Genomic DNA, 8,411 nt, shown 5'->3' with positions numbered 1-8,411 from the left:
TCTATCCCTTAAGGGAAACCAAGACAAATAAAACCAAACAAAACTCAAGAAAAAAAATCTACTTCTGATCTCTTATTTTTATACAACTCCAATTTATATTTTGAAAAGCTTTTATGATTTTATGTAGTTAGAATTGATATTCCTAATGTGTAGCCCATAAAGTGATTTTGGGGTTTCAAATTATCATTGAGAACAGCCTTTGTCATAAAGCTTCTGTATATTAGACAACAGTTCAGTTTAGTACTGAATGTAGTCTTTGTGAAATTATTTGAATAATTTTTTACTGCATTTTTTGGTAAGATAACATAAAAAATGAAAGACTGGCATTAGTTTTATAAAATTCATATAATTTAAACAAATATGTAAATCATATCTTCAGCCTCAATCAGATGCTCATCAAACTTAAGCCAATCAAGATTTCAGCTGTGAAAGAAAAAAATAAGGGAAGTGTGTATAATGTTAGACATATATCATTAATTACTGAGTACAAAAATTATGGTATAATTGGGAATTCTATTTTACTTTATTTGTTAAGCTTTCAGGAACTAGGTTTTTTTAAAACCTGTCTGTAGTGATTTTCCTTGCTTCATCATCTTTTCTTACTGCCATTTGTAGTTGGATTTCCCCCTTATCTTTCACCTTCCTTTCTCCATGGAAGCATTAAGCTCTAGTGGGAAAGTCTGCAGAAGTGGGCCAAGGGAAAAGGGGTTGTGGTTCTGACTGGAATTGTGATTAGGCAGATGGAATCTCTGGGAACAAAAAGAACATATAGGACCTAACAAATCTGAGTGTGGTAAGGTCTGGCCTTTAAGAGATCAATATCTGTATCCATGCATCTAAAATTTCTGTTCTTTAATTGCTTAAAAAATACGCCTACAAAAATAGTAAAGGCAGGTGCTTTGCATGTAATGTTAGATATGCACCCTAATTCATTGTTCTGTGAGAGTATTGCAGATGTTTCCTCTTCTCCTCCATGGATACCCTCTGCTTTGATTCTCTCTAAGGATGCTATGAGACTAAAAGCACTTATTGTTTTGAATATAGGATAATGTGATTGCTCCTTTACTTCTGCAGATTCCCAAGCAGTCATTCAGTTTCATCCCCACTGGATTTGATAGGTGGGCAGCAGAGCCATTCCTCTTTAAAGCTATATCCTGAGGTCTCCACTTTGGGGAAGGGGAGAAGGCAACAGCTGAAGATAACCACAACAATGGCTAATGTGCCAAGTATTTCCTCCTCAAATTTTTACGTTTCACTCTGAGATACGTTATATTATTATTCCCATTTTATACATAAGAAGACTGAGACTTAGGTAATTTGCTCAAGATCTCTGAAAGAGTCAATGACAGGAGCCTCAATTTAGCCTACATAGTCTGCTTACAGCGTTTGTGTCTTTGTTCATAGTGCTAAATTGTCCCCTAGTTAGCATCAGCACACAATCCCCAAACTCCTGCCTGCAATGTCTATTTGGTAGTCCTTTATGATGTTCCTTGCCTATTGTTTTCCCTTTACCTATTAATAAATTATTCCTTTAGCTTTATTGATCAAAGCTGCATTTTAACTAATGTCATGTGTGCAAAGTTTTTAGGTGCAGAGTATGGGGTTTAGCAGGAGGCCTGTGTGGGGGCTGTGCTCCGCATCCTGACAAGCATACAAGGAACTAGGATGATATCCTTGAGATTGGCTGGGCTACCATTTTTTGGATTCCCTTTCTTTTAAAATATATTTTCCTATGGTATATGAATAAACATTTAATATTTTTAATACAATGTATAAGAGGAACCCACCCGTGATAGTTAATGTGGGTTCTTTTCTATTTCCCTCAGTGTCAGCTGGTTTGAGAAATAAAGGGAAAGAGTATAAAAGACGGAAATTTTAAAGCTAGGTGTCTGGGAGAGACATCATATGTCGGCAGGTTCCATGATGCTCCCTGACCCATAAAACCAGCAAGATTTTATTAGCGATTTTCAAAAGGGGAGGGAGTGTATGAATAGGGTGTGGGTCACAGAGATCACATGCTTCACAAGGTAAGAGAATATCACAAAGTAAATGGAGGCAGTGTGAGATCACAGGACCACAGGACTGGGCGAAATTAAAATTGCTAATGAAGTTTCAGGCATGCAATTTCATTGATAACATCTTATCAGGAGACAGGGTTTGAGAGCAGACAACTTGTGTGACCAAAATTTATTAGGTGGGAATTTCCTTGTCCTAATAAGCCTGGGAATGATACAGGAGACTGGGGCTTATTTCATCCCTTTGGCTTCGACCGTAAAAGACAGCCACCTCCTCAGGGGCCATTCATAGGCCTACCCTCAGTGGTGCATTCTTTTCTCAGGGATGTTTCTTGCTGAGAAAAGAATTCAGCATTATTTCTCCTATTTGCTTTTGAAAGAAGAGAAATATGGCTCTGTTCTGCCCAGCTCACCGACAGTCAGAGTCCAAGGCCATCTCCCTTGTTCCCTGAACATTGCTGTTATCCTGTGCCTTTTTCAAGGTGCCCAGATTTCATATTGTTCAAGCACACATGCTCTACAAACAATTTGTGCAGTTAACACAATCATCACAGGGTCCTGAGGCGACATACATCCTCCTCAGCTTATGAAGATGATGGGATTAAGAGATTAAAGTAGACAGGCAAAAGAAATCACAAGGGTATTGATTGGGGAAGTGATAAGTGTCCATGAAACCTTTATAATTTATATTCAGAGATTGCAGTAAAGACAGGCATAAGAAATTATAAAAGTATTAATATGGGGAACTAATAAATGTCCATGAAATCTTCACAACTTATGTTCTTCTGCCATGGCTTCAGCCAGTCCCTCCATTCGGGGTCCCTGACTTCCTGCAACAAGAGTGTTTGAATCCCCTTCAGATATTTTATGTGAAAGTTAGGTCATTGCTTGGGAAAGAATAGAATTTCAACCTTTGGGATGAGGATGCTTAAGAGGATGTGGAAGACTTCCAAACCACTCTGAAATGTTTTCTNTCCCTGACCCATAAAACCAGCAAGATTTTATTAGCGATTTTCAAAAGGGGAGGGAGTGTATGAATAGGGTGTGGGTCACAGAGATCACATGCTTCACAAGGTAAGAGAATATCACAAAGTAAATGGAGGCAGTGTGAGATCACAGGACCACAGGACTGGGCGAAATTAAAATTGCTAATGAAGTTTCAGGCATGCAATTTCATTGGTAACATCTTATCAGGAGACAGGGTTTGAGAGCAGACAACTTGTGTGACCAAAATTTATTAGGTGGGAATTTCCTTGTCCTAATAAGCCTGGGAATGATACAGGAGACTGGGGCTTATTTCATCCCTTTGGCTTCGACCGTAAAAGACAGCCACCTCCTCAGGGGCCATTCATAGGCCTACCCTCAGTGGTGCATTCTTTTCTCAGGGATGTTTCTTGCTGAGAAAAGAATTCAGCATTATTTCTCCTATTTGCTTTTGAAAGAAGAGAAATATGGCTCTGTTCTGCCCAGCTCACCGACAGTCAGAGTCCAAGGCCATCTCCCTTGTTCCCTGAACATTGCTGTTATCCTGTGCCTTTTCAAGGTGCCCAGATTTCATATTGTTCAAGCACACATGCTCTACAAACAATTTGTGCAGTTAACACAATCATCACAGGGTCCTGAGGCGACATACATCCTCCTCAGCTTATGAAGATGATGGGATTAAGAGATTAAAGTAGACAGGCAAAAGAAATCACAAGGGTATTGATTGGGGAAGTGATAAGTGTCCATGAAACCTTTATAATTTATATTCAGAGATTGCAGTAAAGACAGGCATAAGAAATTATAAAAGTATTAATATGGGGAACTAATAAATGTCCATGAAATCTTCACAACTTATGTTCTTCTGCCATGGCTTCAGCCAGTCCCTCCATTCGGGGTCCCTGACTTCCTGCAACAAGAGTGTTTGAATCCCCTTCAGATATTTTATGTGAAAGTTAGGTCATTGCTTGGGAAAGAATAGAATTTCAACCTTTGGGATGAGGATGCTTAAGAGGATGTGGAAGACTTCCAAACCACTCTGAAATGTTTTCTTATCTGAGGAAGTCTTCTAGGCCTGGCAGTAGAAACCTAAAAATATTCCTCATAGCCTTCCTCTAATTGATGCTAGTTATTTGAATCTCAGCTCAACATTGCCTAGAAAGGGTGGGCATAGAGGCATGTATCTGTAGTCCCAGCTACTCAGGTGGCTGAGACAGGATTGCTTGAGTCCAGGAGTTCCAGGTCAGCCTAGGCAACATAGCAAGACCCCTGTCTCTAAATACATACATACATACATACATACATACATACATACATACAAAGAACTGCCTCAGGAAAGGAAAGGAGACGAGTAGGAAGGAAAAAAAATTGTGTCCAAAAATAATCACAGGAATACTATCAATCATTTATTCATTTTGTATTTATTGAGTGCATGGTAATTGCTGGGCATTGTGTTAGATACCAGAGATACACTGGGGAACAAATATGGGTCAAAAATTGTAAATTTACAATGGTAACAAGCACTACAGGGATGAAATGCATAGGCCCTTGAAACTTTTTATAGGGAGTTTACCCTTGTCAGGGAGTTGAGAGAGACTGCTAAATTAGTGATATTGTAGGGATGCATAGTTGCTGGCATAAACTGAGTCAAGAAACAGGTGTAGCAAGAGTGATTGAGTAGAGTAAGACCAAATACAAAGGCCCTGTGGCCTGGAGGAGTGTGAAGTTTGAGGGTCTAAAAGAAGGCCAGTGAGGCTGGACCAGAGAAGACAAATATAAACACAGAAAAGAGAAGAGAAATGCAAAAAAGAATATGGATAGTTAGACAGGGGTCAGATTACGCAGAAACTTTCAGATTATGCAGAAACATTTCACTCTCTTGCTCCACTTTTCTACTCCGGTTGTTGCAGCAAATAACTGCCTGTAGCTGTTACCTGATGGCATCTAGACTGTTCTGCACAGATATTCTCACCTTTACCCCAGCATTCTCTGCAGTCACCACATGGAGCATTAATACTCTATGGCGCCATCCTTAACTAATGGGAAATGAGAGCTGGTGGATAAATATGCCCCTCTTCTGTCTCTTGAGTGGGCAATTCTGAGGTTTATTCTATATGTCTACTAAGTGGGTCCCCAGAAGGATTAAGACCCACTTACCTTAATAGTGATAGCTTGTAACACACCTTGGTCTCCTGCACTATTTTATTCTTCCCATTCCCCTCTCCTGTTCTCTGAAATTACGTCCCAAAAAGTGCTACTGCTTAAAAGCCCTTGTCCCAGGGGAGAGGGAGAAACAAAGCTGAGGCTGTCTCTTATATTTACATACTTAAGTTTCAATTAAGTTTTTGTTTGCATTGTATTTATTTGTAGCTAACATATTTATGGCAGATGATATGTCCATCTTCCATTTATAATAGTAACAACACCTTATAAAAATAAACTATATTAAAGTTAAAAGAAATATCAGGTAAGTAATAATTCACATTTTACTTGGATATGGCAAGGTTTGTGAAGATTGTATATGACAGCACGGGATTTAGGAAACACTCTTCTGAGGTGTGAAGCTAGAACTCAACCTAACAACTCCTAGTTAAATGATTCTTTACCTTAAGAGATAATTCTTATTCACTAGTTACTTTAGAGGGGAGTCTATATAGGTAGCTGGAAATAAAAACCAAAAGATTTCTCAGATGGAATAGCACTAGTACTTCTGGCAAAATATATCCTGTTAGATGTTCAATGTCTTCAGCTGTAGGGCATGAATTACTGAGAAGGAACAGAAAGGGAAGTGCAAACATGAGCTATCATGAAAATGTGTAATTGTATGTCTATTTTTATATTTCTTGCCTGTTGCCATATGGGAAAATAGTGAACTTCCCTTGTAATCCATAGCACACACACTTTGCACTTTGCACATAAATTTAAGCCCACCTGAATTTGAATCCAACTGAGATAACCAGTTTCTAATTTTCCATATTTTTTCCTTTCATATACATGTTATGAAATACATACACATAATATGTATATATACATAGAGTCTCTGTTAACAAATGAGTTCATACCACATATACTGTTTTGGAAATTTTAAAAAAACATATTTCCTATTAGAGCATAGCATTTTTTGTACCTTTAAAACAACTTTGTTGAGCTACAATTTACACATAATATAGTTCACCCATTTAAAATACATGATTTGAAAATTAACAAAGTTATTGAGGATATGAACTTAGCGCTGGATCAAGTGAGCCTAACAGATATCTACAGAACTCTCCACCCAAAAACAACAGAATATATAGTCTTCTCAGTACTACATTGGACTTGCTCTAAAATTGATTATATGATTGGAAGTAAAACACTCCTCAGCAAATGCAAAATAACTGAAATCATAACACAATATCTCAGACAACACAACAGTCAGATTAGAAATCAAAATTAAGAAACTCACTCAAAACCACACAACTACATGGAAATTGAACAATTTGCTCCTGAACGACTCCTGAGTAAATAATGGAATGAAAGCAGAAATCAAGATGTTCCTTGAAACTAATGAGAATAAAGACACAATGTACCACAATCTCTGGGACACACTTAAAGCAGTGTTAAGAGGGAAATTTATAGCACTAAATGCCCACATCAAAAAACTAGAAAGATCTCAAATTAACATCCTAACATCACAACTAAAAGAACTAGAGAACCAAAAGCAAACAAACCCCAAAACTAGCAGAAGATAAGAAATAACCAAGATCAGAGCAGAACTGAAGGAGATAGAGACACAAAAAACCCTTAAAAAATTCAACAAATCCAGCAGGTTTTTTTTTTTTTTTTGGAAAAAATTAGTAAAATAGATAGACCACTAGCTAGATTAATGAAGAAAAAGAAGAATCAAATAAACACAATAGAAAATGACAAAGGGGATATCACCACTGATCCCACAGAAATACAAACAACGAACAGAGAATACTATAAACACCCCTTTGCAAATAAACTAGAAAACCCATAAGAAATGAATAAATTCCTGGAAACATACACCCTCCCAAAACTGAACCAGGGAGAACTTAAATCCCTGAATAGACCAGTAACGAGTTCTAAAATTGAGGCAGTACCAAATAGCCTACCAACCAAAAAAAGCCCAGGATCAGATGGATTTACAGCTGAATTCTACCAAAGGTACAAAGAGGAGCTGGTACATTTCTTCTAAAACTATTCCAAACAATTGAAAAGAAGGGACTCCTCCCTAATTCATTTTATGAGGCCAGCATCATCCTGATACGAAAACCTAGCAGAGATAAAATGAAAAATGAAAACTTCAGGCCCAATGAACATCAATGCGAAAATTCTCAATAAAATATCAGCAAACCAAATCCAGCAGCACATCAAAAAGCTTATCCACCATGATCAAGTTGGCTTCGTCTGTGGAATGCAAGGCTGGTTCAACATACACAGATCAATAAACATGACCTACAGAACTAAAGACAAAAATCACATGATTATCTCAATAGATACAGAAAAGGCCTTTGATAAAATTCAACGTGCCTTCACGTTAAAAACTCTCAATAAACTAGGTATTGATGGAACATACTTCAAAATAATGAGAACCATCTATGACAAACCCACAGCCAATATTATACTGAATGGGCAAACCTGGAAGTGTTCCCCTTGAAAACTGTCACAAGACAAGGATGCTGTCTCACACCACTCCTATTCAACATACTATTGGAAGTTCTGTCCAGGGCAATCAGGCAAGATAAAGAAATAAAGTGCATTCAAATAGGAAGAGAGGAAGTTAAATTGTCTTCGTTTGTAGATGACATTATCCTGTATTTAGAAAACCCCATCATCTCAGCCTGAAAGCTTCTTAAGCTGATAAGCAACTTCAACAAAGTCTTAGAATACAAAATCAATGGGCAAAAATCACAAGCATTCCTATACACCAACAACAGACAAGCAGAGAGCCAAATTATGAATAAGCTCCCATTCACAATTGTTACAAAAAGAATAAAATACCTAGGAATACAGATAGGAACTCTTCAAGGAGAACTACAAACCACTGCTCAATGAAATCCGAGAGGACACAAACATATGGGAAAACATTCCATACTCATGGATAAGAAAAATCAATATTGTGAAAATGGCCATACTGCCCAAAATAATTTATAGATTCAATGCTATTTCCATTAAAGCACCATTGACATTCTTCACAGAATTAGAAAAAAGTATTTTTAAATTCATATGGAACCAAAAAAGAGTCCTTATAACTGAGAAAATCCAAAGCAAATAGAACAAAACAGGAGGTGTCACACTACCTGACTTCAAACCATACTACAAGGCTATAGTAACAAAAACAGGGAGACAGACCAATGGAATAGAATAGAGAACACAGAAATAAGATCGTACACCTGATCTTTGACAAACTTG

Source organism: Rhinopithecus bieti, unplaced genomic scaffold (assembly GCF_001698545.2).
Source record: "Rhinopithecus bieti isolate Rb0 unplaced genomic scaffold, ASM169854v2 scaffold_41145, whole genome shotgun sequence".
Classification (NCBI taxonomy): Eukaryota; Metazoa; Chordata; class Mammalia; order Primates; family Cercopithecidae; genus Rhinopithecus; species Rhinopithecus bieti.
Note: the sequence above shows the minus strand (reverse complement) of the source record.